Consider the following 13,492-nt stretch of genomic DNA (forward strand, 5'->3'; position numbering starts at 1 on the left):
GTTTTACTTTATATATACATACACACCTTTTCTGAAAATGTTCGTTGATCCAAATGAAACTGATAAAGTCCCCTCCCATCTAATTTATTTTTATATCTTCCTGTATTTAACTGTTTTTTTTTCTTCTGTTTTTTCATGTATTAAGTCTCCAATACCTTCCATTTTATGATATATATATATACAAGTATTTTAATGGTATATGCTCTGACAGACTGCAAGCCCTTGTACCCCCTCAACATAAATACCCCCCCCCCCGACATACTAGATAAACAGCACAATCCAACCCGTACAGACATCCCTAGATGCTTAAAAACCTTCTACTCTAATAGTTTCTTCCCTCTGACTGCTAGACTTGGGAATTCCTTTCCGGGTCCCTGCTTCCCTGACTGTACTGACATGCAGAATTTCAAGTGTAATGTGAACAGACATCTTGCTACTCAACTCCCTGCGTAGTATCCTTGCAAATTATCTCAGGTAGTAGCCCCTTACATCAAAGTGGAATTATGCTTTGTTTTGGGTGAAAATGCAAAATAAATAAATAAATATCATGTACTTCATTCTTGTGTGTGTGTGTGTGTGTGTGTGTGTGTGCGCGCGCGTGAGATCGTGTGTTTTTTTTTTTTTTTTAATTATTTTTTTATAGTATGTTTGCAGCGTGAAGCATCCTGTACCGTAGGAAATAAATTTGATATTAACTCTACAATACTTATATACAGTATATTTGCCAGCTCGATGCAATTTCGACAATATCATGGTTACTTTGGTAGGAAAAACAAAAACATTGATTGGAGAGCTTGGAGGATGAGTTATTTGTATACATTCCGCTTTCTAATCTTTCGACTCGCTTAATTAAGTGGCCTAAAAACACACGCAGATTAGGTGGTCCCTCTTTAGGAGGCACATGTTCGAATCCTTTACAAGTTTCATATTTCACATTGATAATTTCTTTGTTTATTCATAGCTCTGTACAATAGATGAGCCATTTATTTATTGGTATTACATACACAAACGCGAGTATTAACAGCAAAAGGAGCATGATACATAATATACTGTCAGAAATTTCAAATTATCTATGTGTATGTTTAATAATTATACACACACACACACACATCTATAAAAGTATCCACGGACACGTGTTTTGTTGCTATATGACTTATCAGTGTGGCTGAACAAATAGTATAACGGTTAGAAGCACCAACTGTTGCCTAGGCAGTCGAGTTTCAATCATGGCTAATCTAGCCACACTGAGGAGCTGTAATACATCAAGAGTTCGTGAATGATATATATAATTATTTACTATAGTAATTATTACACTGTCTTTGTATTAGTTTTTCAAATTATTTTAATAAAAGTAAAAGGTAGGAAATAGAAAAAACACCAAGTTTTAGCTTTAAAAACATATTTTAAAGAATTCTATTACAGATTAGATCCATCATGATATATATTGTTTTTTGTAATGTTAATAGCTAAATAGAAAAAAAAAAAGAATACTTTGTGGCTGTTCGAAATTTGGAATGAATCAAATAGAAATATGAAGCCATACGATTTTGATTGGAGACAGTATATGTGGTGTGAGCACCCGCTGTTTGTAGAGTCATTTTTATTTTATATATATAGATGCATATTTAAAAAATATGTAATAAATGGTTGGTAAATCGCTGAAAGATAAAAGGATTAATGTGTAGATGAGTATATCGATAATATTTTTTTGAAAGCGTGATATATAAAATTACGATTTTATGATGTGTTGAACATTTCAAAATCAATTCAATATTATACACGAATATGAATAATTTTTTTTTTTTTTAAATAAGTGAATATGCTAGTATTATTGGCTTATTTCCTAGCTGACGCCATATTTGGCAGGACGCTATATTGGTAATAAATAAGCCTATGAACAAATCAAAAAAGGTTTTTATTCCTATTAATACATAATGATTTCCATTTTAACTCTCAACCGTTCATCTTCTGCAAAGTCAAAAACAAATGCAACAATTTTGTTATAAAAAAACATGAATAAATGTTTAAAAATATTAAGAACTTGAAGCGTAAAACTTTTTTTTATCAAAATTACTGGATGCTGCATTAAATAACCTGAAGAGGGGTTGATATGTTGCAAGACAAAACCAAACCAGACCAAAAATTTTGCATGTCATAATCTTTTAAGTGATACGACAATTTTTGAAAGAAAAAAAAATTTATAAAGTACTAAATATATGAAGCTTTGGCAAAGAATCCCAAACTATTTTTAAGTGACATGATTACTAGCGATTAAAACACTGAATTACATTAAAATTTTCAAGGCTTTTTAATGGCAAGAAATACAATTTAAGAAGAAAAAAATCAATTTAATTCAAAACTAGCAAATTGAAGAAAATTATGTAAGAGAAAAAAAAAAATCGGTAATTTTGGTAAGGTAGGAAAATTAGGTAACTATAGAATAAATATTAACTAAAAAATATTTTTGAACCTTTCTTGAGGATGATTTCGGAGTTGAGACCCCCTCCCAATAATATTTAAAAATAAATATCTTAAAATATTTCTGTTTTAAAGCAAAATATGTTGATTTTTCTGAATGTACTAAAAACATTGTACTTGTATTAATTACACTAGCTGGACGCCCGGCATTACCCGGTCATACAATATGCTTAAACGTGATATTTAATTTATGCAGATTGCATATGTATTATTATAGAATCAATTCTCTATTGAATTATGAGGAATAATTTTCCCAGCGGACTAATTCGCAAAAATAATTTGAAAAATAATAATGATAGTCATTCATCAAATTCCCTCTGTGTTTGTTTACAATATCACATCAACTGATATTTGGGCTTAATGATGAATGCCCTGGAAAAGTCACTTCTAATTAATGTTTAGTTTTAAAATATGGAAATGAAGAAATGATTTGTAGCGATTTTAAATGGTGCCTTTTCTTTTATTATAAATTGAACTTATTAATAAGAAAAAAATGAAAATAAAATGATGAGATATACCCGGGCTTGAACAGAAGATCACCCGATCTATAGTCGAATGCTTTACCACTTAGCTATCTCTGAAGATGTTAATAATTCAGTTTTTTTTAATAGAAATCATTTGGCAAGATGTTATCTCCCTTGCCGGTGTAACACAAAATATTTTCCTGTAAAAATTCTTCTTTTTATCTATAAGAAACAAACGATTTTTAGGATGGGTTTTTTTTCGATTTTCGATACTTATCAGATGAATTTCTGCACAAAACATATGTAAGAACACTGCTAGACATATAAATTAGCTTTGTATGAAATTTGCAAAAGATAGGTTCAGCTGTTTCGGAACCTATGAGGAAGGAACTCGCACACACACACAGTGACTTTTATCTAAGAGTAGTAAATTAAGTTGTAGTTTAAAAAACGAATTGATAAAAATTCTATTATAAGATTAAATTATAATACATGTGGGTTTAATCGTTCTTTTTTTTTTGTTCTTTTTTAAATTTGAAAGTTAATTACGATTATCGTTTGGTCATTAAATTACTAATTGAACCAAATCATTATAAAACTAAAACAAATTTGCAATTAAATGAGTTTCTATTTGACAGTTTAAATGCTTTCAAATTTCTTTCAAATTTCGAACAATCATTGACAAACTACAAGCCCTTGTACCCCATTAACGTAAATACCCCTGACAAAACCGATAAGTAGCCAAGTCCCATCCCTACACATTAGAGCTCTCTAGATGTAAGAAGGCATTCTACTCTAATAGTTTCTTCCCCAGAACTGCTAGACTTTGGAATTCCCTTCCGGGTTCCTGCTTTCCCAACAGTACTGGCATGCAAAAGTTCAAGTGTAATGTGAATAGACATCTTGCTGCTCGACTTCCTACATAGTATCCCTGCAACTACTATCCCCGATAATAGCCCTCTACATCAAAGTGGCACTGTGCCTTGTTTGGGGTGAAAATTGAATAAAACTAAAAAAAAAAAAAAAAAAAAAAAAATCATAAAGTAATTAAATTTTTTCAATTATTAACAAAATATTAAAATGGCTGACTTGTTTACAAAGAAACCGACATGCATTATGATGGAATTGATTGTTTTAGAGTGTAAAGCTAACTAATCTTTTATATTCTATTTACGTTTCCAGAGAAGTGTGTGTGTGTGTTCGGGTATATCTATATCTTTGCTGAACATGAGATTGCCATGTTATGTTCATCTATATAATATCCTGTTTGTTCCATCCTTAGTTGGTCCGTACGTTACGCTTTGAAAAGGCCAAATACAATTTTTGAAGGCTAAACTGTTTTAAAAAGGTCAATATGGTAACTCTGGATAAGAATATAAGAGTGACCTCCTTTTGATGTAGCTTCGTTTTCAAATATCATTATAATCATAATAATATATGGTCATTGTTGTAATGGTGTAAGAAATGAACTCTTAAGTTAAATGTACAGCAGTTCTTTACCAAAGAAATAAGTCAGCGAAACGTTATATAAAAAGGGGAACATTCAAATGAAACAGGGAAAAACAAAAAACATTGTCTGCCAAAAGGTGTTGGACTGAAGGAATAAATTAAAGATTGTCTCTTACAATGTGATTTTAACTATGTAGCACAATATTTCTTTCTGAGTATTTATTAGTATATCTCATTTGAGTTCGTTCTATATACAGTGGACACTTTTAATAGATTTGTTATTAGGTTGGTGCAAAAATGTCGTTTTTGACGTTCAGCTTCAAAAGATTTCTGTCATAATAAACTTAATCAAAATAAGAACCATTAGAATCGACAAATTTTTGCCAAGTTTATTTATCCCATTAGCATAAAAAAACGGAGTTCTGGAAGTCATTGAAGGCCGATTTGGCATCATCTCTGCTTTTGAAGCATTTTTTGCACAGGAAGTTGTCAAGATGCTTGAAAAAGTGATAATCTGTGGGCGAGAGGTCTGGTGAATATGGCGGATGAGGCAGTGTCTCATAGCCCAATTTGTTCAGCTTCTGCAGGGTCAGTTGAGCAACATGCGAGCGAGCATTGTCATGGAGCAGAATTGATCCCTTTATATTGACTAATCTTGGGCACATACGTTCTGGTGCATTTTGTCAATTTGTTGGCAGTACTTCTCCGCCGTAATCATTTCGTCCAGATTCAAGAAGCTGTGATGGATGAGACCGGCCGCAGACCACCAAACAGTCACCATAACCTTTTTTTGATGCAATTTCAGCTTCGAGAAGTGTTGTGAAGCTTCTGACATTCAACCACTGTGCTGAACGTTGTCGGTTTTCATAGAGGATCCACTTCTCGTCACGCGTCAAAATCCGCTCAAGGAATGGGTAGTTTTTGTTGCACAGAAGGAGCATAGAAGACTCCCCAAAATGACGATTTTGTGGATTATCATTCAGTTCATGCAGCACCTATTTATCCAACTTTCTTTACTTCCCTATTTGCTTTAAATGGTGAACGACTGTTGAGTGCTCGACCTTGAGTTCAACAGCAACTTCTCGTGTGGTTTTGCGAGGATCGGCTTCAATGAAGGCTTTCAAATGTTCGTTATAACCGCAGTGGCCAGACGCAACCGTCTTCATCTCCAAGGCTCTCTTCATCATTGTGAAATTTTTTGAACCACCGTTATCACACATTCATTAGTGGTTCCTGGGCCAAATGCATCATTGATATCATAAGTTGTCTTGGTAGATTTTTTTGCCCAGTTTGAACTAGGACAAGAAAATCGTGTGGATTTGAATTTTGTTTATGCTGTCAAAAAGCATGCAAAAAAATGGAGAGATTAAGAACGGTAATGAATAACACTATACGATAGAGCGAAAAACACGCTTCAAAATGATATATAACATGGCTCTATACATATATATATATATCTCAATGAATTAATTCAGAAATCTATATATATTTAAAAGCAAAAATGTGTGTGTGTTAGTGTGTGTACTTTTTCTGTATGTCCACAAAAGGCTCTTAGAGTTAGGGGAGGGCGCTCGGTCGGCTCACTCCTTCTTAAAGATTTTTATAATCATAATATCTACGATTTAAGAACAGGGGTCGCGTCTATCTTTAATTTGCCCGACTTTTATGCGCTATTTTCGAGAGCCGTATGTTGATTCGGTTTTTCGTATAAAAGCGAAACTAATTTGAAGCTGGCATTGTTCCCAGCGCGATTGCCAGGAACGTCCAGAAAGTAATCAACTTTGATCAGTGCGGAGTTTTTTCTTATATCAGACAATTGCTATTCAATTTGGACAATCCCCTTTTTATGGGGAACTGGTTTCCCCCAACATCTTGGGGGGGGGGAAACAGCCAAAGCTGGGTAAACAAACCCCAAAAACCTACCCCCAGTAAATGTTAACTCCGCTATTTCTATTTGACCTCATTAAAGAAACTGCCCCACAGTAAAAGTTAACTCTGTTACTAACATTTGACCTCATTAAGTCAATTCTGTTTCTACTTAAACAAATTCAAACGCGTTTCAGTTACTCTTTCTTTTAAAATATTTACTTCACTTATTCTTATGTTTTGATTAACACCCCCCCGCCGCCCGAGCACACACACCTCCAAACATCCGGGCAACGCCGGGTACAACCCCTCCCGCTAGTCATATATAAAAGTAACCTTCAGTTCAGTTCTAAATAATTTGGGTGAATGAAATAGGATTTAACCAGTTTTAATGTTCTCATTTCGAATGCGATATAAATCAAACATTGCCTAATGGAGCTTTTGTAAACTTGTATTGTCATTAAAAATGCAACAAATTACTAAGAGATGCTTTTAATCACCTTGTTTTCCGGTGTTAGAGATTTTCGCCATAGTTCCACTTGAAAATATTTTAAAGACCTCTTTTTTTGAAGTCAGGAATCCGTCAACCCTAACTCCAAATCCTAAATCCTAAACCCTAACATGAACCCTTTTCTTTTTTTAATTTTTATTTTCAATTTTTAACAATTTAGATACTTTTCTCACATTAGCTGTTTTATCGGCTATTTTTATGACTACAAACAGCTTCCATCATGTTAGAAATGCTGTAGAAATTGTTTCATCTTTATATTTTAATGTGTGTGACCACTTCTGTGTTTGTAATTTTTGCCTCTACTACTTGCACATTATTTTTTATCGTTTACTATTTATTAAATTAAATATTTACTTGAGTGGAAAATGCTATTGCATAAAGCAACCCTTCACTGGAATCCTAACGTCTGCAAAAACGATTCACTAAGGGTTCCACAAGATAATTCATCTTCAACTCTTTTCGACTTTCGACTCTATAAAAGATAATTAATGCACTACTATTATCTGTTTTCGTTTTATGTCTATTTTTTTACCTTTCAGTTTGGAATTTTTTATTTGTGAATATGAACTTTCTGATGAAGTATAACAAATGAAAAGCTTGATCTTATTTAGTATTAGAAGCTGTGACATTTTTGAGTAGTGAAAGGCGAGGCCGTGACATTTTTGAGTAGTGAAAGGCGAGGCCGTGACATTTTTGAGTAATGAAAGGCAAGGCCGTGACATTTTTGAGTAGTGAAAGGCGAGGCCGTGACATTTTTGAGTAGTGAAAGGCGAGGCCGTGACATTTTTGAGTAATGAAAGGCGAGGCCGTGACATTTTTGAGTAGTGAAAGGCGAGGCCGTGACATTTTTGAGTAGTGAAAGGCGAGGCCGTGACATTTTTGAGTAGTGAAAGGCGAGGCCGTGACATTTTTGAGTAGTGAAAGGCGAGGCCGTGACATTTTTGAGTAGTGAAAGGCGAGGCCGTGACATTTTTGAGTAGTGAAAGGCGAGGCCGTGACATTTTTGAGTAGTGAAAGGCGAGTCCGTGACATTTTTGAATATTGGCAGACGAGGCCGTGACATTTTAGAGTAGTAATCAGTTTGTGTGTTTAACTGACTAACAGAACCTTCTCTAATAATGTTGGACACATTAAAAAAAAATGTTTTCATTTTTCAAAGTTTTGCAGTTTTTGCTCTGAAAATTCAAAAATTCAAATATCATATAACACTTCTACTTTACTACAAACCAAAAATAGTTTTTGTATTGCTTCCAACTTTGGATTGTTTTCTACTCCTCCCAAATTGTCTGTTTTTATGTTATTTATTGCTTAAACCCAACACCTATTCTAGGAGATTTAAATTATCATTAACTGCACACGTTGCTATTTTGACACCTAGTTGCGGACGGGTGGTATGTTCTTTCCCCAACAATATCACTGCGTAAATAAACACAATAGATCTGATAGGATTTGAACTGTGGCAATTATCTCACACATACACACAAACCTTATAATGCCATAAAGCTTTCAATATGTCTCGTTTTGAATTGGGTCACTTATTGAAAAATTCAGCTTTTTTTAGATGCTTCCACTGGTCTTTATCAATTGATAGATGTCACGCTTCAGTTCTGTTTGAAATGACATTTTCGTTGCTGAATACAACGAACAAATGAATCCTTGTTTGACATTAATAAATCAGTTTTTGGTTTGTTTGTTTTTTCATCTTGCGTCATTTATAAACCATTCAACGTTTTCGACGTTATGTCCCCTTGTTTGAATTAGGTCATCCATTAAGAGTTGAGTGGCTGAACAAGGTCTTGTCAATTGTTTTATTGCGACTCATAAAACTTTATCACTTGCAGATAATGATGTCTCTATGGACACCATGATTGCTAAGCTGATATTTCTTAAATATGATATCCTTGTTATATGCTTGAGGCATTATAGTGTGAATTTTAATCACAATGTGTTGGCTGTTGATTTCTCCAGCCTTCTTTAGGTAATATAGGTGCATAGTTAGGTGGATCAGAATTTTGGGGGAATTTTTGACACCCCTAACACGAAACTGCGAATAAAATATAAAAAAAACTTGTAATTTCTCTTTTAAAAGTGGGTTGTTTATTTTCTTTATGGAATATACTTCCAAAATAAACTATTAAAGTTGTTTAAAAAATAATGAAAATATTATTTTTTATTTTTTAAAAAATAGTGTTTACAAAGTGCCGGTGCACCTTCGTGCAGCCATTTTTTTTACGTAATGAAATCAATTGAATTTTACAAGTTAATTTTTTTTCAATTTTTAAACTTTAAAAAATCTATCAAAATTTTTCTATTGGTTAAATTTTTACGATATTTTCAGGGTCAATGTGAAATTTTATGCTCTTTCCAATAAACGAAATATAATATTTTAGACAAAGGTTTGTTTTTTTTAATCCCCCCCCCCCAATTTTGAAATGTCTATTAAAATTTTAATTAATTTATGTACCAAAGTTTTATATATCACAAATTGAAGAGAAAAGATCAATAAATAATATATTGTAAATTAAAACAAGTGTTTTTTGGAAATTTACCTGAAAACTCCAAAGTGTAAAACCTTTTTTTTTTTTTTATTGGAAGCCTATGTTCTGCTTATATTGTTCATTAAGTAATGGACGATGACGACAATTTTTTTCTATTTCATTCAATGTTTTCTTTTCTTTTTTTCCTTTTTTTTTTTAGATATTTAAAAAAAAAAATTCACTCGACAAAAAAGAATGAAAATACAATAAACCAAAAATTTATGTAAGACACTCGAGGAATTTTTTTTTTTTTTTTTTTCTAAAAGAAATTTAGAAAAAAAAAAAAATTCCTCGAGTGTCTTTTTTTTTTTTTTTTTAGGCAAAATCTTATAAGTAAAATTTGACTATTTTTAAACTATGGGAACAAATATTTCTTCACGGACAAGGCTAGATGACTAACGCGAACTTGTGGTGTTTACTTCCTTCTGTCCATCCATAGGTCAAAACAATAAAAAAAAAAAAACTGTCTGGTTTTCAATAAAAACATAAAATTCTTGCGTCATGGCGCCTTTTTCAAATAGGCGTTTAAAAAATTCTTTTATTTAAAAAATAAATGGATTTTAAAATATAAATATGGATAAATTCTTAATGAAGAATGGAACTACACATTGATTAGTACTTTTTTTAGGCAAGTGATTTTTTGGAATTTATATCGATTTTTTATAATTGATGTAAGTTAAATTTCGTTTATTTTCTTCAAATCAAAAACCGATTTAAAAAACAAATATTGCATAATTGTCTATTAAACCTGCTATTTTGTTTTAAATTTGGTCTTTGCTCCTTTAATTGAAAAAAAATTAGGGTTTGAATTACATTTTTCAAATAGTTATAAGCTTGGAAAGATAGGACGTCGAATTATTCAATATTTTTCATGCATTCCTAAGGTCAGTTTCTGACACACAATCTTTTGAAAATTAACAAAATATATGTTGTCCCAGAATATTTCTCCCATGTCATTTGTTAGTTTAGTCAAATAGGATTTTAACTATTAAATATGGTGAACAATTTTGTTTTCTATCTAGTGTTGTTCCCCGATTTACTATGACTCCATTATTTTTTTCTTTAAAAACTCTAATTAAATTTTGTATAACCAAAAATCTTTATATATATATATATATATATATATATATATATATAATGTATATTAACAGAATTCTTCGACTTAATGATATATTTTCTTATTTTTCAATTCTTTTAGAGATCATTTTTGTGTTGAAATTTAAAAAAAAATGATGTATCTTCCATATGTATCATGATTGTTTTTGATTTTTTGTCAAATCATCATCAGGTGAAAAAAAATTAAACTGAAAAAAAAAAAAAAGATTTCAAAAGGTAGCATGTGAAGTCAGATGTCAAGAGAACGTTTTCACACTGTTCCAGAAAAGACATTGATAATTTAGATTTTGCGACTCCAAAGTTAATGTTTCAAAATAAAATGGTATTACTGGTTTCATATGCAATTTTAATTTTAAATTGTTGGATTTTAATGAAAATAGCTTTTAAGTTTTTTAAATTAGTTTCAGAATGTATTATTTTAGTGTTATTAATCAGAATTCGTTTTAAATTGGAAAGGTGCAGTTATGTTTTGTAGATGTTGGTTTAAGGGGTGAACAGTTGTTTTTACTATAACATTTTGTGACTTAAATTTCTTATAGTAAGTGAATCGAATTTTATTGTCAATTGGGGCTATGTATCTGTGTACAATATGTTTTATAACTTTTTCTAATTTAAACTTTGATTTCATTTGATTACATTGGAATTAATATAGTTTGAGTTGATGGGTATTATTTGTAATGGTATTTTTTAAGTCTGGAATTATTAATTTTATTTGTTCATTGACAATATAATAAGAAAATCCATTATTAATAAGGTTTTGTTTTATATTTTGTCATTTAATTATTAGTGTGTTTTTGTTTCTATTTTTTTATCGTGGAGAAAATTACTTTAGTACAGTTTAGTAGGTTGTTATAACGATGAATATTTTGTAGTGGTGGGAGCATTCACTTTTGTAATTTAAAACACTAGAATTTAAGCTGGTGGATTTTTATAAGTTAGAAGTATTATTAGAGGTGACAATAAGAATATCAAGGAATGGAATCTTATATTTAGTTCTATATTGAATTTAAGAGCATTTTTTAAGGGTTCTGAAGTTGTGTATGTGTTCATTATTATCAGCTAGAACATAGTGTAAATAAAACGTTTCATAATCTTTATCAAAATATTTTTTTTAGATTAAAAAAAATACATTCGATTTCATGATAATTTTGATGCTGATATCATTGTAACGATATGAAATGTATAAAGATCAGAAATGTTAACATTATGAACACATATCTATAAAGATTGAATTTTTAACCTATTGCTGGGATGGGGATGAGGAGCGGTATCAATAGTGTCACCTCTAACGAGGGTGAAGACATAAAATCAAGAAGGTATCTACTGATAGAAACATATTCTGAGTGAAAAATGTTTATTTACCGAGGGAAAAAATTGAATATTTGACCGATATATATATATATATATATATATATATATATATACATATATATATATATATATATATATATATATATATATATATATACACACACACACACACACATATATATATATATACACATCTATATAATACTAAAACTCTGTCGTTCTTGGTTGTTTGCTTGCGCACTATCCTCCTCCTACTACTACTACTCTTTACAACTACTACTACGCCTCCTCTTCCTCCTACTACTATGCCTCCTTATATCCTACTATTACTACTACTGGTTGACACATATTTTCTCTACTACTACTCTACTACTGCATTTTTTTTTCACATTGTTCATTTCCGTATTACGTTTAAGTTATTTTAACACAATTTTCTTACAAATAAATCTACTATTTTACAATGTATTGTTTTACTGTGTACGTTTTCAGCGACCCAATTTTTTTTTTTTTTCACATTTAAATTAAGATATTTCAAAATTTGAATTTAACTAAGTATTATGGTATCTGTTCAGTTCACATTTACCTATAAGTATGGCAAACCACTTATAATTCAATGGTTGTAAGTTTTCATTTTCAAGAAAAAACAATTATAAACAGAACGACTCATAGAAATCTATCTATATTCTTTTTTCATTTTAATATACTTTCATAGAAATGTTTCTGTTATGTCACAAAACTATTTTCTTTACGTCAAAAGTGTCACGCTCATACATTAATTCCATAGTTAATATATACTGACCCAACGGGTCATGGGTAGTCTAGAATATATATAAATATATACATATATATACACACACATATATATATATATATATATATATATATATACATACACACAGACCTATATATACATATATATACAGTGATGATCGTATTTATTGGCACGGTAAAATAAAAGTTAAATTTTGTCTAATAAATTCTAAAAAAGGGATTAAATTAAAGAAAATAACAAAGTATATTATGTATTTTTAACTGGCCTTTCCGATGCAGCAATCGGATTTTAGAAAAAATAAATAACAAAGGAACAACAAACATAATTGCAAAAAACCCTTGTTCAAAATTATTGGCACGATTTATTTAATAATCAATTGTATAGCCTTTGGCCTTGATTACCTTCCTCAGTCGCTTTTCATAGTTTACAACCAAGTTGTTGCACTCTTCAGTAGTAATTTTAGCCCACTCTTCCTGACAATAATCTTCCAATTGAATAAGATTCTTAGGCTTCCTTTGCATTACCCTCAATTTTAATGTTCTCCATAAATTTTCAATTGGATTAAGGTCTGGGCTTTGTGATGGCCACTCCAAAACATTAATATGATTGTCCTCAAGCCATTTCTTAGTCAGTTTAGCCGAATGCTTTGGGTCATTATCTTGCATGAACCACCAACGACGACCAAGTGAGAGCTCTTTAGCAGAGTCTTTCAGGTTTTCATCCAATATTTTAACATAATCTTCCTTTTTTATGCTACCTGTGACCTTAACAAGTCGCCCTGGTCCAGAGGCAGCAAAGGATCCCCAAAACATCAAACTGCCTCCACCGTGCTTCACTGTGGGTATGGTGTTCTTAGGCAGGAAAGCTTCGCCAGATTTTCTGTAAATATAAGACACTTTATTATGGCCAAATAACTCTATTTTCGTTTCGTCAGTCCATAGAACACGTTTCCAGAATGCAACATCTTTATCAATATGACGTTTTGCAA

At 31.2% G+C, this 13,492-nt stretch overlaps 1 protein-coding gene across 4 annotated transcripts in view; it reads left to right on the forward strand.

The window, feature by feature from the left end:
- Positions 1-13,492, forward strand: part of LOC145291046 (alpha-mannosidase 2x-like) — a 326,286-nt gene that overhangs the window by 197,946 nt on the left and 114,848 nt on the right. The gene's annotated exons all lie outside the window — the stretch shown is intronic.

The sequence above is a fragment of the Euprymna scolopes genome, chromosome 2 (assembly GCF_053919585.1).
Source record: "Euprymna scolopes isolate OS-2025 chromosome 2, ASM5391958v1, whole genome shotgun sequence".
Classification (NCBI taxonomy): domain Eukaryota; kingdom Metazoa; phylum Mollusca; class Cephalopoda; order Sepiida; family Sepiolidae; genus Euprymna; species Euprymna scolopes.